Here is a 27,321-nt window from a genome sequence, read left to right as displayed (position 1 = left end):
TTTGCCCTATAGATTTAACTGTTGGCCCTAGCATTCTGCATGGCAGGGATCCACACTTATGTAAACACTGTGTGCATGAAAGAAAATGCAAGAAAGAAGACACTTGCTTGTTTATTAGGTTTCTATACTATTAAAGCTTCAGACATAAAAATGAAATGATTAAATACTCAGAAATACACACCATGTTGCAAGTTTGCACAACCTAGTTTCCCAGAAATGCCAGGCTTAGAAATAGAAGTCTGTTAGAAGGACTATCAAATTGCAGTCCTTACCTACAAGGACTGAACCTCAAAGGCTGTGAGTATGGCTGGACAAGGCTTTCAAGTTGAACAAGTTGCCCGTTCCTTGCCAGCAGGTCTCTCAGACTTGTTCTGTACTCCCTTTGCCTCACTTAAAATTGAGAGGTCATTATGGGTAATCCAGAATTCACTGAAGAAATGTACATTCCTTATAGTAAGTGATGAAATTCTCCCATGAATCCTTGCTTCCCGACAGCTCTCTCTGGAACTGCCACTTTCCCAACTCTGGCAAGTGAAATGCCAAGGCTGCTGTTATACTGAAAGCACTCCAGTTCTCAAGCTCTGGTCAGGGATCTGGGTCAGGGTGATCACAGCAGAGTCTGGACAGCTGTGTGTTTCCTAAGTTCCCCTGAGTGACTAATATGCTGTTAGACCTGGGAAGTGGCCAGCCATTCTTAAAGCCTTTGATAAAGTCTTCCAGAAGGAGAGTCCTTCTAGTAGTTCTGCCCTGAGTACAAATCTGCCAGTTGATCTGCATCACAGCCATACACTGATGCCACCCTGCATTTAGTAAAAATGCTTTGGCAATGACCGCAGATGTGCATGTTCTCTACCCACAGAAAGAAATGAAGATACTTACAGCAGTAGCTTTTCCAGAAATGGGTATTATGTACCTGGTCTGTGCCCAGTGCTATACTCAAATGTGAAGAGACATCGGGGAATAACACCAAGTAGTACCTCTGCCCACAAAGAGCTCTTGCAGCTATTAGGAAAGATAGACAATAAATAAATCAGGCAGTGTGCAAGTTAAGTGGTGAAAACAGACACAATCAAGGGATGGAGAGTGATACAAGAGGATTTGAAGGAAGGATTTCAGAATCTCTAACAAGTTCTCTTAGAGCAGGGATCTGAAGGAGTTAAGTGTTTCTGTCAATGAAGAGAGTCAAAAAGAGAGTCCTAGGTAGAATGATTGACTTGGAGAAAACGGCAGGCAGGTATTTGATCCTGGTCTTTCTGACTACTAGTTCAAAATATCCTATTCACCACTACTCACTGACTCACTACCTTAACATTAATGCAAACACCAAACAGCAACAAAACCCCAACAAACACAATTCTCACTCCAAATTGAATAAGTTTTTGGTTTTGGAGCCAAATTTGAGTTGCCATATCCCAGAAACCTATCATTTGAGTCTCCTTAGAGTCTTATAGAAGAGTCAGTCATAAGAAGGATTGAGGGAGCTGGAGTGGTCAAGGACACCACAAGAAGACCTACACAGTCAACTAACCTAGGTTCATTGGGGCTCACAGAGACTAAACAACCAACCAAAAAGCATGCAGGGCTAGACCTAGATCCCCTATAATATGTAGCAGATGTGCAGCATGGTCTTCATATGGGTCCCCTAACAACTGAAGGAGGGGCTTTTTCTGTCTCTGTTGCCTGCCCCTTCCTTTATCTGGACTGCTTTGTCTAGCTTCAGTGGGAGAAGATGTGCAACTTGACAGGTTCGTATCCACAGGGGGATTCCCCTTCTCTAAGGGGAGAAGAGGCAATAATATGGGGGGAGGGATTTGTGATGGTGGCCTGGGAGAATAGGAGGGAGTGACCTTAAAAAGTAAATTAATTAATTAAAATGTTTTATTAGATAATTGATAAATTAATTTTGTAAAAGGATAAAAATATTTTTCACAGTTGAATACCTGTATATCTAAAGAAATGAGATGATATGTGTATATATATGCATATAAAATGATATATCAGTTATTATATATTTTGTTGATTTACCTAAAATGCTATAAAATGATATGAAATCTTAAAGAATAAATGAAAAAAAAAAGAGATGCTGTTCTAACATGGACGTGGCTTTGCAGAGTTTCATAGTAACAAATGAAAGATTGTTATAAATCAAAGCTTCTATAAAACAATGAATTGATGGACACATAATGTAGGAAATTTATAGCAATGGAGGAATACCTTCTATAGGTTCCAGATGCTTACTGCTGGCATTTTTAGCTTTGGGGGTTGGTAAAAGCTAGTGAGCTGCTGAGTTAATAGACTCCAATAGGGTTTTATCTATTAGTCACAGGATGTTAGCTCCAACACGAAGATGAACAAAGAATGACCATTTTGAGCTAAAACTAGCCCAAGATAAAGTGTAATTAGGTTCTGGGCCTACAACGTTCCAATCTCCACATTACTGATGTTCTTGCCAGTCAATCAGTCTTTGCAGACACAGCTTCTTTCTTGGGCTCTTCATCAAATTAGTAATTGCTATAAACTGATGTTGGGCACATAGGTTACCCTTCCTACTCATCTGAGCAAAACAAGAGAGGCAGGGAAGGATTTGGTTACCATGGAAAAAATCCAATATATGGCAAGAAGAGGCTTTGCACACTGGAAAATGCTTATTCCTCATTGTGAAGAAGGTCTGATTATCACTAGCATTTTACAGATGAGGAAACAGAGGCAGAGAGGGGTAGAGGGACACTGGCTAGCTCAAGGTTTCCTACTTGGTTTCAGAAAACAACAACAAAATGGGATTTGCATGTGATTTTGCTAAGCAGTATCTCCCAATGGAGCTTTCTCTGCTACTGTCCTTTAATGGAGAGCTAGTATAACCCAGGGCATCCCCAGCAGCAGCTGCACCTCAGTAGCTGAATTGGGCTTTGGACACGAAGCCCCACCCCCACCAGGTGAGGAGTGACAGAGTGCCCTGTAGCAAGTGCCCTCTTCTTATTACTGACTTTCAAAGGAGGAAAGAGACTTTCTTTCGCTGAAGCATGTGACAGCTGACACTGAACATCGCAACTGCAAATTGCAGACTTATTAAATCCATTAGAATAATTATAACTGAGAATTTACTTAAAAGCCCATAATGACTTTTCAGACAGCCTTTTGCTTGAGTGTCTTCTCCCATCTCTGTCACCCTCCCCACTCCTTTCTAGACACAGTCCTCCTACAAGACCCCTGTGGGAGGCTTTGTTCTCTTTACCACTGTCTTGTGGGGAAGGAGGGCAAAAAAAACCTACAGAAGAAAGAAAATGAGCCTCTCTACACTGCAGTTTTGCTCCTACACTGCATTTTTTCTTTTTTTTTTTTTTTTTTTTTTTTTGGACTCCTTTGAAGATGGGAACCTGAGGGAGCTGCCTGCTGAACATCTGATGAGCTATATCTCCTACTAAAAAATAAGTCCAGCTACAATGTCCTGTAGAAGCCCTTCTCTCAGCAGGTGGTCATTTTCCCTTCTGGGAAGGAGTGCTCCTGTTGATGACTTCTCTGGACATAGTCCCTACAACAGTCTAATTCCTCTAATTCTTGTCCGTCTCATTTTGGTGCTCATACCTGGCCATGACTTGCCTCTCCTTGTGTCTAATGTCGCCCAGAGCCCCAAATAGAGCTTAAAGAAATAATTGCAGGATTGAACATTAGGTGGATAAGCAAGCTCCTATCTCCATTGCTACCGTGGGTTCTCCACTGCCACAGAAACAATGAATTCCAAGATCTGTTCAGGAGTTACAGAGACAGCGGCAATCAAGCCAGGCAAAGTCGAAGCCTTGGAAGATATCTGGTTTGGTGCAAGAGACAACATGGAATGACAACATCTCACAGCATGTTCCCTATTGAAAGCAAAACCTAAGCCAGCGAGGCAGAGACAAGAGGAAAGAGGATGTTGGTGTGCTCAGAGGCCATATTCTGGCTTCCCAACTGCCCTCTCTGACCCTCCTAAAGCAGAACCCTGATTTGAGTCCCAGCAATAATGTTCTTAGCATAACATTATGTTCCCCTGACTCTCTTGAAGCTAAGAGTAGCTAAGGGAAGTACAGTATTTAAAAGCTGACCTTCCTGGAACAATCCCTCAGAGAATAAACAGAAGCTAGAAGGTAGGTGTTGTTTTTACAAGTTTCTTATTTCTACCTATCTACACACATGATGGATGTCAGCACAATAAGTAGGATCTCAATAACCTTCCTTGACTTTTAGGGTGAAAACTGCCTCCAAATATTAGTAGGAGAAAGATTGATATACCTAGTCTTGGTCACTAATAACCTCACTGACCATGTTTTTGGCACACCTGTGATGCCTTCTTTAAACGCCCTTCACGTAAGTCAATGAACCTTTGTGGTGTTAATTGAGGTGGTCAGTGGCTTTCTGCTGCTAGCAGAAGTTAGCATCTCTGTTGATACAAAGGCTTATTTGAAGAAATAAAATCTAAGCTGAGATCTATAAGGTAGAAAACAAAGAAACACCTGGAAACATCGGAGGACAAGAAATGTGAAGCTAGAATTGTGTGCTGTGCTCTAGACTCAGAAGGAAGACCAGAATGAGCAGGGGTCACACAGCAGAAGATCTAGTTGCAGTACAGACCACATTTCAGAGCCTAGACCTGTTCCTGGGGGATACAGGAGCTAGAATACAAATAGGTAGGAGACAGAAGGAAAAACAAATTATTAAATATAACAATTTTCTTCATTTCTACATCCTTTTACTCCCCAGTACAAGACATCCCATTAAGAGAATGATAGAATTGCTGAGAGCCTTTTATGCCTTTGAATGGACAAGTGTTCTCAGACCTCATCTTGTTACCCCAAGCTTTCATATGCTAGACCCAAGCACTTGTTTGTCACCAGGTTAAAAGTCATTTGGTGTGGCTGAACTTTTAGTTTTTATGAATTCCTTCTTGCTACCTGTGACCAGGGTAGACTAGATAACATGAAGAGTTTTACTGGGCTCTAGTCCTACTCTGACTCTTGGTGGTGTGTGTCTGACAGGCTACTCCACCTACATGTGCCTGGGCTTTCGCCTCTGCAAAATGATACTCATCTTCTTTGAGTGATCTGGAGGTCAAATGAGTAATGCACATGGAGAGGGCTGTGCTTATTTACCAAGGCGATTAGGAAGAAAGAAACTCAGAGCTCCAGAACAAGGAGGTGTGGGAGGCAGGGACACAAACATGGGGAAGTGGCCCCAAGTAGATAGACAGGTTTTTGGTTTTGTTCTGTTTTTTGCAAATTAATGTTCACAAGAGAGCACTGAAATGGAAGATCACATAATGCCCATGTAGACTAGCTAGCATAGCATTTGATGCCAGCTAGTCCCAATTTGAGCTCCCCGGTACCATTAAAATGATGAATAAAGATGCCATGGTAGAAGGAATAGCAACCATGCTGACCACAGTAAAGCAGAGCCCCAAAGCTGATTTCTAGCAATAGCTACTAGGTTCTTGCCAACCTATCCGAAAGAGCACTAAAGACTAGCCCCGACGGTCACCTTCCATTGGCAGTACCAACTGGCTGTATCAGAACAAGTTTACTATCTGAGACATACTCCAACCTGAAGGTGGTTCATTTTAATAGAAATTGGCATATCTTTCAGGTATGTTTTTACCTCTACCCAGGGCTTCATTTGTGGCACTATTCTATAACTTCCAGAATGTTCTTTCACCAGCATGAGGACCCAATGGCATTGTATAAATCCAGGAGACCATAATGTATAGCAAAGGAAGTTTAGGAGAGAACTGAGAACATGATGAAGGATCTGTTATCCTACTTTATACATCACATCACCAGAACTGTGTCCTATATAGGGTCAGAAACCCTTCAGAAGCATAGCAATATAAGTACAGAGGATCTCCACAGAATTGCTCAAGTTAAAGCCCTTTACCTAGGACTCTGGAGGAAGAGCATTTGGGGACTGGATAAGTGGCCTTGCTGGCTATTACTGCCAGTGACCATGTAGAGAAGATGTACTTTCTGTTGACTTTACTCTACTCAGATGGGTTCGTGGGTCTTGTCTCCAAATGGAGAACACCACTTCAAAAGCCATCAAGAGAACTTACATAGAACTGCAAGGTAGGCATCCTATGCTAACAAACGACCAGACCTGAAAACCAAGAACCATGATGATGAGTTATGACTTCTGAAGATAGGAGAGGCCATGTGACTGATATGTAGCAGGTTTTTGGAGAAAGGGCTTGCTCCATTTCCATGCACTTCACCCTGATAATCATTTTATTGAGTATAAATTGGAAGGGCAATGACATGAGAAGGGCATGGTGAAGACAGTTCAGGCACCTCCAGCATGGTCTCAGATATCCCAAGCAAGCAAGCCACCAGACCAACAGGCTCCCCTAAGCATGGTGAGAAGTACAACAGAGAAGAGGAAGCTGTGGGTAGCATATGAAGTTTAAGACCAGCTGCCCTTTTAAGGTTTATATTAACTACTTTTCCCTGTCACTATAATATCTTTTAAAAGGCAACTTAAGGAAGGAAGTATTTATTATGGCTCACTATTTATAGTTATAGTCCATCACGGGGGAAATTCTGACGGCAAGAACTTGAGGCAGTTGATCGCATTGGTTCCTCAGTCAAGGGGCAGAGAAAGGCACATGCTTAACTTACTTTTTATTTTGTTAGTCTTGGGGATCTCAGCCCATGTAATAGTGCTATCCACAGTGGTGGTTCTTTTCCATATCAATTAGCTGATTCTAGATAATTATTTACAATCGGGTCTAGTATTTCCTGTCTATAGTGCCCTGTGCATTTCCCCAAGGGGAACTTGAGGAAGTCAAATGACTAAACTACCATAGAAAGAATACACATGAACAGACCTATGACTCCAGCTGCATATGTAACTGAGGATGGCCTTGCTGGGCATCAAGGGGAGGAGAAGCCCTTGGTCCTGCCAAGGCTAGAGCCCCCAGTGTAGGGGAATGTCAAGGTGGGGAGGTGAGTTGGGGAACATCCTCATAGAAGCAGGTGGAGGGGGGAGACATAAGGGGTTTATGGACAGGAAACTGGGAAAGGGATAATGCACTGGGAAATGTAAGTTAAAAATTCCAATAAAAAATAAAATTAAAAAAATTAAGAAGTTAAAAAAAAAAAAAGAAATGAAGTATCCATGAAGAAATGAAGTCAACAGCCCAAGGATCTGGCTATAGGCTGTGAAGTACAACCCAGGTCCCTTCCAGGACTTAAGGTCTTGTCTCCCACTGCTCACAAACAGCCCTCTGTGTCCTTTTCCTGAGGACTGGCCTGAGCTGGAGAAAGCCACCTCTCTAACAATTAGGCCTTCTCCCTGGGAAGGGATACACTGTGAAATCATGACTCCATTCTGACTCTCATCCAGCTGGCTCTACAGAGTCAAAGATTCCTAGAACTCCCCTAGCAACTGGCTAGGCTAAAGAGGGGACACTATTACACCTCAGCTTTTCCTCCATGTGTTCCACTGTTGGTTCCAGTGATATCCCCAAATAAATGTGCCACATGGTGACCTCCTGAGCTGAGTCTGTTCCTAAGAAAGCTGATTCAGAGGTCATCATTCCAATCCATCAGTGACTACCCATGCAAACAGTCCAACTGGCAACCTTTGTGGTTCACTGAAAAAATTGAATTGTGCAAGAGTCTTTGCTGCTTATCTAGTGTTTTGTTTTGTTTTGTTTTTTCTATCCTCATACTTTCACCCGGGAAGAATGGAGCTATGTTCCCACCCTCTTTTCTCCAAAGAACTATGATTAAAAATGCAAGCCCAATGTGGTGTACCTCAGGCTATCTATTATCTCCTCTTCTCCTCCCTCGTCTCTTCTTATCACCTGTCATAAGTTTTGCTGAGTGACTGTCCCTTACCACTGGACTATCTCCCTAGAAAAAAGTTTGTATTTTAAATTCTGCATATCTGATGTTACTACAGTGCTCAGCACATAATAGGGATTCAGCTGAGTGACTGCAGGAGCAATCTAGAATTTCCAGGACCCATTACTGATCCCAATACTCATCCCAAACACACTCCTCCACCAGCAATAGGCCCATTTAATTAAGCTCCCACTGGGGTGAGATGCTCTTAGAAAGGTGACATAACTACCTGTTGCCACATAAGCAGACCCCTTCGGAGCCTGAATTTGAACCCAGGTTTTAGGATGACAGTTGTCATAGTTGGACAGGACTGTCTAGGGCTAGCTTTCCTTCCCTGATGCTACTTGTCTGAAAGTTCCTTGCCTTGCAAAGATCTGTTTGTGCTTCAAATGACTTAGTTTAAACTAAGTAAAAGATAAAAAATGAAAACAAGTGTGACTCTTAACTGTCTATCTCTGTCTCTCTTTGTGTATATGTGTATATGTGTTTCATGCCTGCATTTAAGTGTGATTTCTTCCAAGATTTCCCAGGCATTGCAATTATAAATCATAACCTTCCAGAACACCAGAGTGGCTCTCTAATTACTATATATAAATATAGGCAAAATAGTTGATCTGCTGTGAGATTCATTCAGTGAAGCTTCCATTTGGTTTCAAAGTCAGGAACTCAATAGTGGGATTTGTTCATAAAAACCTACACAGAAGCCTGAGGAAGGAGCTCTGGTCTTTCACAAGATGGTTTATTAAAACCTGCAGATGGTGCAAAGTATATCCTATTTTTAAACACATGGGTCACATGATTTGAAAATGTTCAAAACTCCTAAGTGTATGGCTCTTTGTTCCCTTGTCCCTGACTCCATTTCTGGTGTGTAGTTGCAACTTTGATGAAGACGGGTTCTCCTTCTTTCCCTGCCCTTGGGAAATGAAAGATTCTGTCTGCCAAGCCTCTTGACTGATCTGGGTGTGCTGTAAATTTGGGTTTAATGAAAGTATGAACCTTGGTCCAGTGGATCACTGGATCATTCATTTGCTCACATGAGAAACTTGCATCCTGTCAAAAGCGTCAAACTAAGAAGAGACTTATTGAATAAGACATGCAAAGCACATGCAAGGAAAGATTAAAAAACAGCAGTCAAAGTTAAACTTATCAAAAGGAATGGTAGAGAGGGAAGATAAGGCAAAGCTTGGAGAAGTATTTGCTGTATATAACATTAACAGATAATTTTGTCAGAGGATATATGGATTGCAAACCAAGAACAAAACAAACACTTCTGTAGAAAAATGTGCAAGGCATATTGTGCTCAGTAGAAGAGAAAAATACAAACCAATAATCAACGTGCCAAGAAAAGCTCTACCTGCCTGTGCACAGGCAAATGTGGAGTACAGGCCCAGTGAGGCATGACTCTGTATCCATCAGATTAACTCCAGTCCAAACGTGGGATTTAAATGATGCACTAGATGTGGGGCAGAGATAGTCTCATAGATCATAGCATGTCTGGAACGCCTCATCCTTCCATCCTCACCTCCAGAGAAGTGGAATAACAAACATGTATTGCCACACATTGTTAGTTTACTGCTGGGGATGGAACCCAGGGCTTTGTGCATGCTAGACAAGCACTCTACTGACTGAGGTACATCCTCAGCTTAGGGCTGATGGCTCTCCTAAATCAATGTGTGGTGAAGTGGAATGGGATAAAAATCACAGAGATGGGAGTTTAACTGGATGAAGCTGCCTTCGAGATTCATAAGTCAATGCCAACATTTGTGCTCTGGACACATACATTGGATAATTGGGCATATTCCCTAGGAGACATAACCAACATGGCCACGACTAGCTACATAATACATTATTCAGAGAGCAATACATGTGCTAAAACTATGAGGAAAACAGGTGTAATGAGAACATGTTTATAATCGGCCAAGAATCACCTAGGATATTTGTAATATACACCCTTGGCTTTATCTGTGAGGACATTCATAGAGAAGATTAATCATGGAGTGGACACCTACCTCATAATGTGAGTAGCATTATCCCACAAACTGGGAAGCCCCTATACAATGAAAAGGGGTAACAGGAGAAAGTCAGAGGGCACCAACATTCTCCTTTCTCTGCTTCCTGGCCATCCTGGTATGAAGAGCACTGCTCCATCCTGCTCTCCCCACCATTATTCTAAATACGAATAGTGGAAAATAAATTCCTTCCTTAAGTTGTTTGTGTCTGACATTTTGGTCACAGTGATGAAACTCTAACACAGAGGTACAAGAGCTTCAGTGAGTTCCTACCAATCATCCTAGATTTATTTGTTTTTATTTTACGTGTATGAATGTTTTGTCTGCACATATGTATGTGTACCACATACATGGCGTACCTGGTGCTCCCAGAGGACATGAGAGGACATCAGATCCCCTAGAACTGGAGATACAGTTATGAGGTGCAGTCTGGGAACTTGAAGCCAAATCTGGGTCCTCAGCAAGAGCTGCAAGTGCATTTCACTGTTGCATTATCTCTATATTTCTGATTTCTATTGTTCTTATTGCACTGTTCTGTGATCATTGAGAACTGTTGTGGTTTGAATGTGAAATGCCCCCTCTGTCCTATTGGCTCCTGTGTCTGAACACCTATTACCTGGGTGGTAGAACTGTTTTGGGACACTATAGAACCTTTGGGAGATGAGAGTTTTCCTAAAAGTAGGTCATGAATGTTGAGGGAGATGTCAAGACATTCTAAACTGACCCAATAGTTTCTGTTCACTATCAGCTTCCTGGCTGCCAATCAATGTCACCAGCCAACTTTTGGCTTCTGTCAACTTGCCTTCCCCACCATAGTGGACTGTATCCCTGCCCTCAGAACTATAAGGCAAAAATAAACCCCTTCCTTCTTAAATGTCTTTTTATCAGGTATTTGGTTCAGGGATGAGAAAAGTGACCATGTAACTAAAACAAAGGTCAATTTTCTATAAAACTTAAAAATTATCATTTTAGCCATTTTTTTCCAGGGGGAAATTCCATGGCATCAGGACATTGTACTTGGGGACAATCATCAATATCTGTCTCCTGAACTTCTTCATTCTTCTAAGTCCCTGGATCAGGTCAGCAATAAGACCAGTTTCCCCTGCACAGGCCACAAGTGCAGGAAAACAAGCAAAAACAAGGAAATGTAAACTAGCAAGTCTGTTTGGACACGGGGAGGACTGGTAATTTTATAGAAGTCAAATCTGATCTCTGTGAGAAAGGAAGCCAGGCTCAACAGAAGTGGCCATTGACATGTAAGCAAGGCCACAGACTTCCAAGTGTCCCACAGGGAACTATACTTAGGTGGCTGCGGTTAATTGCACTTGTGTGAAAACCGACAGTGAAATAAAAAGCAAACTGGAGTTGCCAGATTTGACACACACACTGTGGGCATTTACAAGAAGAATCAGTTTTAGAAGACTGAGAACTGGTTTGTTGGGTTCTTTTCTTTTTCTAAAACAGATGTGCTCTGTGATCTTTGCCCACACACTGCATGTGGTAACCCTTCTCACATCCTCTAACTCCACCCTAGTCTTATCTCCACTAACCCTTCACAGATGTCAAGCCTTATTTGGTGATAATGAATGGTGTGGAGGAAAGGCAGGGTTTCATAAGCATGAGGTATTGCTGGAGAAAATGGGGGTGAAATATAATTCAGTTCTGCGGGTGAATGAGACTTTCCAAACAGATGAGAAGACCAGACAGCCTCCACCCAAGGCTGTCCCCGGTTCAAGAGTCTAGGCTCTGCTTTCCCGCCTTGATGATATCATTTTGTTGCCCATCAATATGTTCCTCACCCACACATGCAGACATCCTTGAGTCCCCACAGCTGAAGGAGCATTCCAAGACCCCCCAAAATGCTCATACCTGAGTTATGCTTGACTTTCAGAGGTCACCAATACTCTCAGCTAGCCCAACCACTGTATTCCTGAACACCCAGAATTGAGCAGCACACTATAGGTCACAGAGAAAATGAGAAGCAGGTGAGGAGCATGACCTTCTGGAAAATGTCAGCAGAAACACCCCAGGGTAGATAGCAAGAGCATCAACGAGGAATCAATCTATGGCCTGAATCTAACAGGTAACCTGCATTTGTAAAACTGACAGAATCTAAGAACCATTTTCACATTTTAAGTCATTGCAGAAGAAGAAAAATATTCTGTGATACAAGAGAATGTGAAATTCAAGTTGCTCTGTGTATAAATATAGTTTTACTGGAACACAGTCAGGCTTGTTCACATACTGTCTGTGGCCACTTTGGCGCAATGATTGCCTGTGAAGTCTTTGATGTGGCCATCCACACACTCAGGGTCCTGTCTCTGGCTGTGGCCATAACACCCTCCCTGTCCTCTTGCCCTATGCATGGACTTAGGGACCAGCTCGGATAGAATCTTTCACCTACGTACCCAGAATTGACACACATCTTCCTGTTTACTTGGTTCTTCAATAGACAGTTTTAAAATCTGCACTGTTATGTGGCAGAGACGCAAGAACAATCAAGGGAAGACCGGCCCTCCCTGTCTTTGCATGTGCAGGCTCTGATGCATTAACCAATATAGGCCAGAAATGGGGTATCTGACCACTATTAGGAAGGAAGCTTCCCTGCTAGGTGAGAAAACAGACTCAGCAGGGTGCAGGGGGTTGGGGTGGGGGTTCCCTTAGAATGAAACACAAAGAGGAAGGGTGGAAAGGGGACAGTAATCAGGCAAAGGGAATAGGAAAAGCGGCAGAGACTAGAGTATAGGAAAGTTCCAGGAGGGCCTAGCATAGGGATTTAAACAAAGGGCCATTGGGTTTTAAAAGGGGGACTGCGGGGCTGGAGTTTGGTTGGGGCATGGTGTCAAGAGATACAAGACAGGCAGGGAGGGCAGGCAGGGGCTCAGTTCTGTCATGTCTCTGCTTCTGCCTTTTAACATCCTTCACTCAGTCCCCAAAGAAACAGCCAGAGAGAGCATGAGCAGGAACCAGGGGAGTTCACAAATCCTCAAGCCAGTGCTTATGGTAGCCAGCCTTGAATGTTTCATTTAGGGGATTAAGTGCATGTAAATTGTCTGAGCTCTAATTTACTATAACTTGAAAAAATATCCTAAGTGATCTGAACAACAGGGATACATCCTTGTCAAGCAGAAATGGCTATCAGGGGTAGCTTGATCAGAACATTTAGTACGTACTGAGCCCAGGACAGGTAAGACCATCACATGGACTTGCTGTTAGTTACAAAGTAACTACCACAACCACCATCATCATTTTCACCTTCATTTCCTGAGTTAAAACTAAATAATTACCCAAGAGAGTCCCGACAGCAAGTGCAGGAAGGATACCTTTATCTCTGTTTTCAATATCCCTATGAATTAGATTGTCCCAATCTTTCTCTTGTCATTTAAAACCTGGATTCTAAGAGAATACTTGAGAAAGACTGGACCACATGAGCACTGGTCCCTTCTCTATGACAAGAGCAGAAGCCACCCAGAAAGCAGATGCCTGGACAAGAGCTGGCACCTGTCCGGTCTCAAGAGAAATCACTTGCAGACTCAGGTCTCCCCGGGTGCCTGGTTCAGCCTCAGGTCTCCTGGGGGTACCCTGCTTTCTGGATACCATGTGGCAGAGAAAAGGATCAGTTACCCAGCTGGGATCAGAAAATGCTGAGTCAGACCGAGCAGGGTAATATGAGCAAACCACCAGACTGATTTGCCGAGTTGCAGAGTTCAAATCAGAGAATAAAGCCCTGTGCTTTCTGTCCCCGAGGCCACTGTGATTGGATGGTGGCAGGGAGGAATTGATGGCAGACAGGAGTGTCCTCAGGTGAACTCGTTTCCACTTGATCTTCACAGACCTCTCAAAACAGACAGGCACATATGAACCTATCTTGATGTAGGTACTTCAGCCTCTGTGCTTTGGGAATCAGACTGCTGGGTGTGATCTCTGTGCCTGACTTTAGGAGGCTGCGAATGCTGCATTTTGGCCAGATGGAGGAAGAGTTTCAGACCAAGTGCAGACTAAGGCAATGCTAACAGTAATAGGGTAGGAAGAAATGATCAGACTCCTCCTACTGTGATTTTGGAGCCAGACTAGCTGGGGTAAGTGGGAGTCTGCCATTCTCCAGCTACTTCTTGAACAAGTGACCTGACCTCTAGGAGCCTCAGTTTTCTTTCCTGTTGAATGGAATCATACATATATCTGCTTTATGAGGCTGTAGAAAAGATGACAAGGAAACGAAAAGAGAGAGGGAGAGAGAGAGAGAGAGAGAGAGAGAGAGAGAGAGAGAGAGAGAGAAAGGCATCACTTTGGGTCATGTCAAACACATAGTAATTGCTCAGCAAATGCTGACTCTACCAGCCAATGATGTCTTCCCAGCTCAGATTTTATGGCTGTTTAGGCTGAACAGTCAGTCCACTTACTAAGATGTTCTGATGGGCTCTCAACTCAGTGAATGTTCTTCTCTCTGTGTACTTATTATTAATAATATTTGTATTTTGTAGATAATATACTATATAGCATTATATATCTGTGTATAAATATATAGTTACATATTATATAATTAATAAATAAATATTAATAAATTTTGGACAGGCAAGACCACATTTTTACCTTTCATTGGGATTCACAGATAGAGCTAGCCCTATGATTGGCATTTATGGGCTCACTTTGGTCCCATGCCCGACCCTGGGAACTTTGCAGATACAAACCTGAGGTTGTCCCTTTGAAGTGCATGCCTCGTGCCACCTTGGGAACAGATGGGAAGAGGAGAGGCTTTCTCTTACTTAGCCATGAGGCTTACTCTCAGAGAGAGATTTCAGCTATAGGACCTTCCAAACCAATGCTACCGTTAGACCAACATCCCCACCTAATTTCCTTCCCCATGTCCACCATAAATCAAGCTGTCATTGTGTCCCTGGATGAATTGCCATAGAGTTGCTTAGTAGCTGAGGTAGGTTTGTAAAATAAACCCACAAAACAAACATATACCAATTATGTTTATAAATCACTTTAACAAAATACTTTATCAAGATATAAAATAGTTTACAGCAGAAGCACAGAAGTGGTAACGTGCTGGAATCATTTTCCTGATATATGTGGTTTGTTAGCTAACAGAGCATGAAGATAAGTATGTACATGCATACACCACACACACACACACACACACACACACACACACACACAGAGAGAGAGAGAGAGAGAGAGAGAGAGAGAGAGAGAGAGAGAGAGAGGCTGTATGTAATCACACTCTCAGGTAGTAATTTTTCCTAAAGTCCCCGGTGCCCAGAATTATCAACCTATTTGGCAATACTGAGCCTTGCCTTCCCACAGTTGCTTCTAAGGTAGAACACTGTCCTGTAAAGGGCTAGCCTCCATCCTCTCCCATGGCGCATTTCACAGCTTGTTCACTGACATAGTATCTCTCGCTCCCCAACATCAATGCCCCTGGCAGCTTCCTGAGACTGTAGGCTTTGAGCTTGTGACTTCTGATTGCAGCTCAGAGTAGGCCTGGCACAACGCTAAAAAACAGTGGGCCTGCAGCCAAAAGTGCCACATGTCTCCAACTCTGGCACTACGTAAAATTCAGAGCACAGCGCAAGACTTCTAAGTCAGATGAGAGGCTGCCCCTCCAGGACCCAGGGATTAGCTGTATACTATCGAGCAGGTTTGCTTGTTGGTTCCTCACCTGTAAGATGAGGGTACCATGCCTGGCCTGACTACTATGCCACAATATTTGGCAGTTACACTATAAAAGTTATACCAAATGGAGAATTAGGTTTAAAGCACCAAGAAACTGTATAGTGGTCCATGGCTTAGAGAGTGCCTGGGAGGTGTGAGGAAAGATGCCATGAGTAAGGATCCTCTGAGGGAGGGGCTCCAGAAGACCTTATTAGAGCTTTAGCACCAGCATGCAGATGGATGAACATGGATTCATTTTGCTCCAACCCTGTCCTGCCTGAGAAAAGATGGGATTTCAGCCTGAAGACCACTCAGCTGCCTAGCAACACAGAATGTGGTCTTACCAAAGGCAGCACTAGAGGGTACTTCCAACACTGTGGTCTCAGGGCAGTAGCAACAGTTGGCAAAGAAGTGAGTGTCAAGGAGCTAGGGAGAGGCAGGAAGCCAGGACTGATGGACATTAGCCTTGTAGGTTTCTTGGATTATGACCAAGAACACAGGGAGGGGCCTAAGGAACCAAACTAAAGGTTGAAAGCTTTGGGCTCATTTGAGACTCCAAACTGCACAGACACACACACACACACACACACACACACACACACACACACACACACACAGAGACACACACATACACACGACCCTCTCTTGTTTCTCCATGACATATATATGGACAGATATAAGTATGCATATGTATATACACACATAATACACCTATATGCCCATATTGTCACATAGATAATAGATATATGTATGTACTAATGTATATATATACACATAAAACATGTATATACATATGTTAGATACATATTAGATACACACAAAATATACATATTCAACCCTGGAGCATGATTTTACATATACAATGAAAGAGACAAAATAACCTATGTGTATTTTCCAATTCAATAAAGCATTGAAGGAGAGTGTCCAAAACCTTGACAATAGGCAATAGCCCCCATTATAGACCTGAAACTAAGCATTCACAAGCCCTTAGTATTTAGGGCTCAGGCAGTGAGTAACACACAGGCATCTTCTTATTTTAGTTTTACTTTAATCATTTAATGGTTTTTCTAGGTGGAAAAGACTCGTTTATCTCTTCTCACGACTCTAAATTGGACACAGACAGTGCTGACAAATGTCATGGAGACAAGAGACAAGAAAAGAGAAGCTCAGTGAGTCCCTGGAAGTGTCCAACACAATGCTAAGAGTGTGAGTGTGAACCTGAATTCAAACCCAGAATCATGCTATCAAACTCCCTAGTGTGAGAGCACTCGTGCTTCTTTCCTCACCACCCCACAATCTCTTGTTCTCTATCTCCCTTCATGTCTATGCACACTGTAAAACAAAATCTAGCAGGTTCAAACAATGAACCCATGTCTCCCTTCAAGGCTACTTTATTTCCATCATGGAAAAACATCCTTAGAAACCGAGCAAAATAAGAAAAGGAATGAGTGAGACAAGGAAGGACAACTTCCCCAACCATCACCACGGGGCCAGTACTTCCAGGACTTGGAAGGGTCCAGTCATCTGAGAAGCCTCCTTTCTCTTCCCCTTCAATTCTGTTCTAACAAGGATATGCAAATACTCTTCCAGACCAAGTTCCCTGGATGACCCCCACATTCTCCACTACAGGGAGCCCGCAAAGCCCTAGAAACTGAATGTTGGCCTTTAAGCAGCACTGGGATTTGCAGGTGCCAGGTGGCCTTCCACCAGCATCCTTTAATTACTAGTGCCAAGGTTTCAGAGGCCAGAGCCAACAAGGCGTGCCTCCTATGCTAAGCAGTGCCAACTTCAGAACAATAGACATTTTATGGGCAATAGGAGACAAAGCCTTGTCAACCTTATTTATCTAGTGATAGACAACTAGAAATGACCCTCCATTTTGCCCTCCTCGACCTTCAGTCCTTCAACAATCTGTTTCCCTTTTCTCTGTCTGCACCCCAAACTAAGAGCACCATCTGGCCAGGCATGAGAGAGTCACAAGGAAAGCACCAAGCTTTACTAATGTGTGTCTTTCCCAGAACAAATTCTTGTAATATCAGAGACTTGGCTTGAAGAGCATAGACTCCTTGGCTTCCCAGCTTCAAGTCTCTTGTGTCTTTTCTTTTTTAATTGGATATTTTATGTATTTACATTTCAAATGTTATCCCCTTTCCTGGTTCACCCTTCTCTCACCCCTCCTACCCCTGCTTTTTTGAGGATGCTCCCTCTTCCACCTATACATTCCCACCTCATTGCTCTGGCATTCCCCCACTGGAGAATCAAGCCTTCATAGGACCAAGGGCTTTTCCTCCTATTGATGCCAGACAATGCCATCCTCTGCTACATATGCAGCTGGAGTCCTGGGTCCCTCCATGTGTACTTTGTGGTTGGTGGTTTAGTCCCTGGGAGCTCTGGGGTGTCTGGTTGGTTGATATTGTTATTCTTCCTGTGGGATTGCACACCCCTTTAACTACTTCAGTCCTTTCTCTAACTCCTCCATTGGAGTCCCCATCCTCAATCTGATGGTTAGCTACAAGGATTCTCATCTGTATCAGTAAGGCTCTGGTAGAGCCTCTCAGGAGACATCCATATCAGGCTCCTGTCATCAAGCACTTCTTGGCATCAGCAATAGTGACTGGGCTTGGTGGCTGAATGTGGGATGGATCCCCAGGCTTTTAAAAATCATAGTGAACGGATGAGAAATGGCTCAGGTGATAGGAGTACATGGCCTTGTAAGAATGAGAACCTAAATTCAAATTACCAGTACTAACATAAAAGGTTGAGCATGTTCATGCTTGTAACCTCAACAATAGATGAGGATCCTGAGAGTTTATGGAAAAGTTAGCCTAGCCAAAATGGTGAGCTTTCACATCAGTAAGAGACTCCTGTATCAAGGAAATATCTCAGATACCCAGTGTCTTGCTTTTCCCTCAACATTTGTGCCATACACTTCCAACACTGGACAACACACACACGCACACACACACACAGACACACACACACACACACACACACACAACCTCTAACAAATTTGGAGAATCTGCATATCAAATCATGACAAAAATACAGATGATTTCTTATATGATAAAGGTCAGGACCACCCAAAGCTCTCTGTTACTTTCTCACTCCCTCTGTTCATAAACTATCTTCTTGACGATTAATGTTAACCATAAAATACACTGACCTATCCCAATAGGCATGACTTGTTTGGAGACTGCCTGAATTCAACCTTGAGGGTGTACTATTGCTCTGTAATAAAACCTCTCTCAATTCCTTATTTGTCATGTCTCTAAATTCTCTCTCTGATGCTGACAAGAATTTAAAACCTGAAGTAGAAGTATCTATCAGGCCTTTTCTTTTCTCCTTGACAATTCCAAATCACTCACCAGAGGCAGCAGAGGACTGTAGCTGGATGCAGAAGGTGGATGGAAAATGTAGAACAAAGATCAGATATGTGAGTGCATACACTCATGTGTAGTGTGTGTACCTGTGTGCATGTGCCTCTGCATGTGCATGTATATGTATGTGTTCTATGTTTGGGGTGATGGATAAGAGGGATCTCGATGCCATGCTCATTTCAATTTGATTTGTCCTCCTCAAATTTGTAAACTTTTATTATCTTTTATTTTATTTACTATCATTTAGCCCAGTTGCTATTCAGAAACCTTTCCTGGGTATCTTCTCTTGCTAGTGTTGCCATAACTTAGTTTAGCTACTATGTTCCCATTAAAATCAAAACTAATACAGATTATTTTTTCTCCATTTGATAAATACAAAAAGTAGAGTTTCCTTGAACATTATGTGCTTGCCTAAAGCTATCTAGTTAACGTGATGAGGAACCCACAGGACTCAGTCAATATTTTCTTCAACACCTTGTATGTGGCAAGCACATAGACTCAATCTGAGGAATTCACATTTTGCTTGCTCTGCCAAACTGCCTCTTCACTCCTACCAGAGAAGGTAAGTGAGGTCCAAATCATGCTATGTGCTAAGAGATAGAATTCTATCAATTGTTTACCAATGCATTCATTTATTTACCCAAATGTGTTCACTCGTTAATTTTGTTATACAATCATTAAATGTTTATTGAGTTACTACCATGTACCAGGCCCAGAACCTCTTACTGGGAGTCACTGGTGGCCATACACATGTCTCTTAGGTCTTATGGAGTTGCTCTTTAGAAATCAAACTATACACATACCAGCCAAGGTGGGTCCAAGAAGGGTAAAATTGAGACTGTTAGAACCTGATTCTAAGGAATTTGACAGGTGTAGCTGAGCCCAGAAGGGACTTCTGGTAGAAGTGACTGGATGAAAATGATGACATCACAGCTCCAAGATATGGTTGAAGACAAGGCTTTCATTATAGATATGAGATAGGAAACAAGCAGAGTCATCGTGAAGAGTTCAGATGGAAAATCACCAGAACAGATTGGACCATGAGAAGAGGGGATGGAGAGCAAGACAAGAGAGAGGAAGTAAAGAAGAGGCCCTCGAGAGGGAAAAGGACTAAGAGAATGGGTGCCAAGAGATCTTGTGACTGAAATGGCATTTTCTAGGAAAAGAAGCTGGGGAAGGCAGTGAAGCTTGGGAACTCAACAGGTTTATGGTGGGACATGAGTGAGATGTGTTGACTGGAGGAAGCCAGTACTCTATAACAGGTACTTGCTGTGCAGAGAGAGCCTGGCAGGCAGCATCTGCTCTGGTAATAGGCCCATCACCCATTTCTCTTGAGTTTCTTTTGGACACAACAGTGAGGTAGAGTTCAGTCAAGAGTTTGGAAGGGTTGACTATGAAGAAGGCAGAAAGAATTTCTCATCTAGAGGGAACAGCAAGATGGCTGCCCAGATCCAATCTGGGCATCTGAGACAACTCACTTGTATATTGTGTAGGCCTTGCTAAATCACCCTGGCTAACTGTCTCCCATCTGCCTCCATCTCACAGAGAATCTCTAGTCTTCAGGCCAGGACTGCAGTGGTGGTCCTTCAGACTCATCTTGATTCCACCATCCTCCCCTACACACTTCCCTTTACCAAACCCCACTTAAGAAACGATGTTGCAGATCCCTTCCCAGGGCAGACATTGTTTTTAGCACTAGGAGAATTACACAGGACTGAGTCAGGAGGATGCCTATATTCAAGGAGACAGTGGAGTGAGAAATCAAACACTGTCCAATCTGTCTCTCTATCTCCAGCCTGTATCCCAAATGCTAAGTAGAATAGCCTACACACAATGAAAATCTGATCATGTCTGTCCTCTGCTTACACTGGGAGAAGGGAGCCTATTACACACAGGAAAGAAAACCGGTTATGTTAGCATGCCATTTAAGATGCCTTGTGATCTGTTCTCCCCCAAGTCTGTCTGTCACCTGACACACACAGGCTGTATCTCAAGACAGGCATATCATGATATATCTTAAAGAACTATATTATTAAAGAGAATAATCTCTGAACTATAAAGCCTCAGGTACTATTTTGTATCTTTCTTATCTGCTCTTTCTTTTCATTTAATTATAGGCTATGATATGTGATATATAAGACATTAGAAAAGAATTAAAAAGTGAATTATAGACAGTATGAAAAAGACTATATTAAAGGAAGAAATCTTTGCTGAATCCAATCTAGGGTCTTTCTGGTTTTGCAGTTAAGAAGGGGAATTACTTTTTCATCCACCCTAAGGTATTGTGGCTGTCTTGGCCTCAGACTTATAGCCAAAGTAGCCTAGAGGCAATGTCCCCTAGGAGGACCTTGTCCCTAGCTAGCTCTAATTGCTTTAATAAAAACCCTTATCTTTATCTGCTTTGGGCTAATCTCAGGAAATGCCTGAGGTCACCTTTTCAAGCATTTGTAATGCCTCTCAGGAGCTATTTCCTTTCAAGTCTAGAGCAGAATATAAAAGGGACGTTTGAGTTCCCTGTAACAGTCACAGGACTTCAATTTATTAAATTGGGATTTTGTTCTTTAGCTAGAAACACTTTTAGAGATAATTACAAATTAATTGTTTTATATATGGATACACAACACACACACACACACACACACACACAGTGCTGGCTCATTTTATATTAACTTGTCATAGGCTACAGTCACTTGACAGGGGAAACTTCTATTGAGAACATGCCTTCCTAAGATGGGATTATAGGCAAGCCTGAATTTCTAATTAGTAGTGCCTGATGAGGGAGAGTTCAGTCCACTGTGGGTAGTGCTACTGTTGGGCTAGTGACCCTGAATTCACTCCTTCTTTAAAAGGGGAACAAGAATACCCTTGGTAGGGAATAGAGAGGCAAAGATTAAAACAGACACAGAAGGAACACCCATTCAGAGCCTGCCCCACATGTGGCCCATACATATACAGCCACCCAATTAGACAAGATGGATGAAGCAAAGAAGTGCAGGCCGACAGGAGCCGGATGTAGATCTCTCCTGAGAGACACAGCCAGAATACAGCAAATACAGAGGTGAATGCCGGCAGCAAACCACTGAACTGAGAATAGGACCCCCATTGAAGGAATCAGAGAAAGAACTGGAAGAGCTTGAAGGGGCTCGAGACCCCTTATGAACAACAATGCCAAGCAACCAGAGCTTCCAGGGACTAAGGCACTACCTAAAGACAATACATGGACTGACCCTGGACTCTGACCTCATAGGTAGCAATGAATATCCTAGTAAGATCACCAGTGGAAGGGGAAGCCCTTGGTCCTGCTAAGACTGAACCCCCAGTGAACTAGATTGTTGGGGGGAGGGTGGCAATGGGGGGAGAATGGGGAGGGGAACACACATAAAGAAGGGGATGGGGAGGGATTAGGGGGATGTTTGCCCGGAAACCGGGAAAGGGAATAACACTCGAAATGTAAATAAGAAATACTCAAGTTAATAAAAAAAAAAATCAGGCCAAGCAAGCCCTAAGGTGCAGGCCAATAAGCAGTACCCCTCCATGGCCTCTGCATCAGCCCCTGCTTTCAGGTTCCTGCCCCATTTGAGTTCTTAGCTTGGTTCCCTCAATAGACTCTGACTTAGGATACATAGGCCAAAGAAAACTTTTCCTCTCCATATTGCTTTTGGTCATGGTGTTTCATCACAGCAATAGTAACCTTAGGAATCATACACACACACACACACACACACACACACACACACACACACACACACTTATAAAGTTTTAATTCAGTAGTTACTTGGAAGAAGCTGTAAGGCACAGAATGTAATAATGAGTAGTAATAAGAGCCCAGCTAGAATCAGCTAAATATGGTGTAAATTCTGTATATATCACACATTTTTCTGTGTGGCCTTAATAAGCTCATTGAGTACAGGTTATTGGTATCTAAAATAGGAATCATATCTATTTATGAAATGTGGTTCAAAGATAAAGGAAATCTGTAGCTCACTCCTAGAAGAACAGATTCAAGGCCAATAAAAAATATGAAATTATGCTTTCTTCTGTAGCCATAAGTTGGTTCCATACTGACTGAAATTGCTGCTCTGCAGCTTAGGTAATTACCACTTCCATATGCTGCATCCAAGAAAGACATTACTAATCAATCACAGAATTCTTCACCATCAAAACTAAGGGTAACCTCAAAATTCTTCTATCTTGTCATCTCTGCAAATTCTACCATCACTGTAGAGTTTCTTTGGTAAGGCAAACATCTCGTTGTTGGCTCCTGAGCCTCATGAAACTCAGAAACCGATCATCATGATTATCTTTTATTGCCGAGTTGAGGCAAATTGGCCATTCCCTCTTTTCAAGAATGGATTAGATCTGTGTTTGATAGTGAACACCTTTGGTCAGTCTTGGAGAGTTGACTCTTGTAAAACAGTCCTCACTCAGCACCCCGCTAACACTGGAGACAGAAGGAGTACATTTACACTCAGTAGTTTCTTCCTCCTTCCTAATTACCTTACCAACTAGTTAGGATTCTGAAATGGAGGTAAGAGCCATATCAGAGAAGACAGCTGTGAAGTTCATTAATCCATGGCATTGGAGTTGAGTCTTTGCTGAAAGTCCAGCCATGCCCTGTGGCATCAGTTTGACTCTCTTGGGTCTTCTTTCTTTAAAAGGCAGAGCAGAATCTGTGCCTCTGGCATGCTAGATGCACCATGAGGAGTGACCAACACAGCACTGAGCATCGTCTCATGAACTGGACAAACCCTCAATACTTGACATCGAGCAGTAAGAGTTGAGGACCTATTGGCCCAAACTGCATCCTTCCCATACCCTTTTTTTCTGGTTGATTATTTTCTTATATATTGCAACCTGTCTGCAGTTTCCCCTTCCTCCAGTCCCTGGAGTTTCTTACCCACCCATTCCTGCTTCTCTGTCCTGCTATTTATAGGAAGTCTTCAACTTCTAAGCAAGTATCAAGAATTCTGTGAATTTCTGATCTGTTCATAAAGGTGGCTGACCAAAGAAAGCTAAGAGATGAACTATGAGAAAGGTTTACTTAATCTGGTTAAGAGACAGAAAACAGCAGGCAGTTGCTAAAACTACTGCTATAATTAACAAACAAAATCATGTCATTCAAAATCACTCCTGGAAGTTTAACCTTATTGAAATGGAATGTAAACTCACAGTGTACAGGCTGTTGATATTTATAGAGGATCTCATAGGAATGGTTGCAAGACACATTCACTGTCCTTCCAAACAGAGAAACTATGAAATTGCCTCTATAGCAGTGAGCATAGTGGGGAAGATGTACAAGGTGGCGGTGGAGCCTTTTTGAGACATGGGGCTTAGCTGGCAGACATGGGGCTGGCTGTTCAGCAGTTATCCTACTGCACTTCTCACTTGAGCTGTCTTCCTGCTTGCTGATGCTACTAGGCAGTCACCTAAACTTCTTCCAATTGTCCCGGTCATGAGCCACTTGAGCTGACAGCCTTTCTCTCTGTGATGTTATATCTCACAAACAACACAGAGCAAATCTTCTTTTTAAGATCCTTCATGGCAGGTATTTGTTTACATGGATGAAAGAAGTACACACTCATATATACAAACATACATCTACACACACATACACACTCACATAGACAAACATGCACAAGCAAATACACATACTAACAATAGCATGCTATAACTTTAAACAGATGACCTAAGGAATTAACTTCAGTAACAACAACAACAGAAAACCCTTAAAAGCATGCTGTGTGGAAGAAGCCACACATAAAAGATTATATTGTTCACACAAGATGTTGGGAAAGCAGGGTATTAGGAAGCAGATTAATGGACTCAGTGGATGTACGAATGTGGAGAGGCTGTTAACTGGACACAGAATTTCATTCTGAGGTGACAGGAACATTCTCAAATTAGATTCTGGAGATGGTCAGTCCCATAATTCTAGAAACATACTAAGAGGCATTAAATTGTGTACTTAAATTGGTTGAACTTTATAGTATATGAACTGTAGTATATTATATTAATATAATATTTTTCTTTATCTCTTGATAATTCCATGCATGTGCACAATGTAGTTTGATCAAATGCATCCTCAACTCTTACAGTTCTTCCTCTATTCCTCCTGCCCTTGTTCCCTCCCAATTTTATGACCCATTGTCTGCTTTATAATCCACTGAGTCCAATCCACTGGAGCATTGGCAACCTACTGATGGCCACACTTCTGAAGAAAACTGATTCTTTCCTTCAGTGACTATTAGTTATCAATAGCTTCTCAGCTAAGGGGCGAAGCCTCAGGAGTCTGTTTTGTTCATGCTAGCATGCAAAATGGCCTGTTCTGTAAAGGTCTTATGTAGATACACATAGTTACCATGAAGAGCAGTTGTCCTCATGTCCTCTTATGAAGACACTGCTTCAAAGGAATACTTCTCAACTGCTGGCTTTTACAATTATTCCACCCCCTCTTCTAATTTTCTTTCTGAGCCTTGGAGGGGAAAGGATGTGATATAAATGTCCCAGTTATAGTTGGGCTCTCTGCAGACATTTATTTTCTTCACTTTGAACAATGAAATCCATTAAATATTTTTTAAAGCAAAATCACCCATCAACTTGGACCCTGGTGTTGGTGAAATTTTCTGACATTTCTGTCTAAGAAGGAGGAACATGGGATAGAGCCAGTCTCTTGGCTTTATGTTTAAGACTTACCTAATGTGTGTGATGTGGAGTCTCATCTGTCATGAACTTGGGAGGCAATTGTATACAAGTTTCTCTGAGTGACAAGTACTGCAGCTCCCTCTAGATTTCCAAAAGATGTATGGGACCAAAAGTATCATGGAAAGCAAGTTGTTAATATGTTTTACCCATGACTTTGCAGATGACAGAAGCTTGGAACACAGTGGTATCCCAATCAGCTTAATTGATGAATCTGCTCTTCTATCCTTTCACCTATGTGGCAGGTGGTTTTTATATTTCTTCTGAAGGAAAACTTTCACAGAAGTAGGTAATAAACATCTATAAATGACAGCCTAACCAGTTTCTGTATGTATTCGAACAGACTAAGGTAAAGTGCAATGTGGTGACACCCCATCCTGGACTATGTAGAGGCCATGATCTGAATGTGGTGGCACCCCATCCTGGACTATACAAGGTCCATGATCTGACCTGATTTCCTCTAAGTAGGAACATATGGGCTCACCCTGAAGGTCATGGTTCTAGAAAGCATGTGTTCCATGATCAGGATTATTCTAAGTCCTTAATCTACTTCTGTAGCAGCATGCATACAATGCAAAAGTCTCAGATGTCAGAAAGATGATCAGAAGCTAAGGACTATCAGAATCCAGAAAAAGAGTAAGAAATTGATAGTCTTGCTCATTGAGAGTGTGTCTGCTCTCCCCACACAATAGATCTAGCAGAGCTTTATCAATAGCAAAAACTCCAGATAACAGCTGATTTGAGCCATCTCTAATCCCCATAGAATTCACAAGGTCTGAGCCACTTATCACAAGTTCCAAATGGAGGAAGTGAGCCACACACTGAGTGAACTATGCAGTGGAAGAGGAAATATTACTGGCAAGTCTCCTTTCTGTCGGCCACTGGGAATATAAAGACAAATGGCATTGCTGAAACCAGGCATGGTGGCACATGCCTTCAATCCCAGCACTCAGGAGGTAGAGGCAAGCAGATTGCAGTGAAAACAGCCTGTTCTAAATAATGAATTCCTGAACAGACAAGGCTATATAGTGAGACACTGTCTCAAAAATAAGGAAAAGAAAAGAGAAATAAAGAAAAGAGAAAATACATATAATTTTTTAAAGTGGCTCGGCTTCTCCTCTCCAAGGATACACAGCTGAGTGATAGAGACATAGTGATGAAGAGGCCATTGAAACTGCTTATGCTCCATATCCTAAGACAGAAGACATTGCAGGTTCTGTCCCTCCAAGGAATACCAGCTTTCACATTGAGTGGGGTGACCAGGAAGTTATTGAGTGATAGGAAAATATTACTATGTGTTTGAATAACTATCACCAGTCCCATGTTGACTCTGAGTATGAGGAGAGCTTGAGAACAGGTGGTTTATTTGGAAAGTGATCTCAGGAAGTGATAATAAGCCAAGACAATTTAGACCAGCAATAAAGGCTCATTAATGGGCAGGAAACAACTGTGTTGAAAGACATCTTAGAATTGTCCCCACTAAAGACCAGGATCTGGATATTTGTTCATCCATTATGTTCCATCCTCAGCTAAAAGATTGCCCTAGGGTTGCCAACTTGCTGACATTTTTACCTGTCCTGCTGAGTGATGTTCAAGATAAAGCCAAAGAAAGTCCTTATGATAAGGAACCAAAACACCAGGACCTAGATGTGAGAAGATGTGGCAAGTGCACATTGCTGTTGCTTGGAACTCAGTTTAGCCAAGGTGATA

General features: G+C 42.4%; 1 long non-coding RNA gene across 4 annotated transcripts in view; it reads right to left on the bottom strand.

Moving 5' to 3' along the window:
• The window catches only part of LOC102550565 (uncharacterized), a 220,895-nt gene that overhangs the window by 125,842 nt on the left and 67,732 nt on the right, over window positions 1-27,321 (bottom strand). For 2 of the 4 annotated variants that reach the window (XR_015625651.1, XR_015625649.1), the window contains exon 3: window positions 880-1,002. The exons of the other annotated variants lie outside the window; for them this stretch is intronic. This is a non-coding gene — a long non-coding RNA (uncharacterized LOC102550565). The remainder of the gene's footprint in view (window positions 1-879; window positions 1,003-27,321) is intronic. 4 annotated transcript variants of the gene reach the window in all.

This window comes from Rattus norvegicus, chromosome 7, assembly GCF_021556685.1.
Source record: "Rattus norvegicus strain SHRSP/BbbUtx chromosome 7, alternate assembly SHRSP_T2T, whole genome shotgun sequence".
Taxonomy (NCBI): Eukaryota; Metazoa; Chordata; class Mammalia; order Rodentia; family Muridae; genus Rattus; species Rattus norvegicus.
The sequence above is the reverse complement of the archived record's forward strand: the minus strand, read 5'-3'. Positions and strand labels throughout refer to the sequence as shown.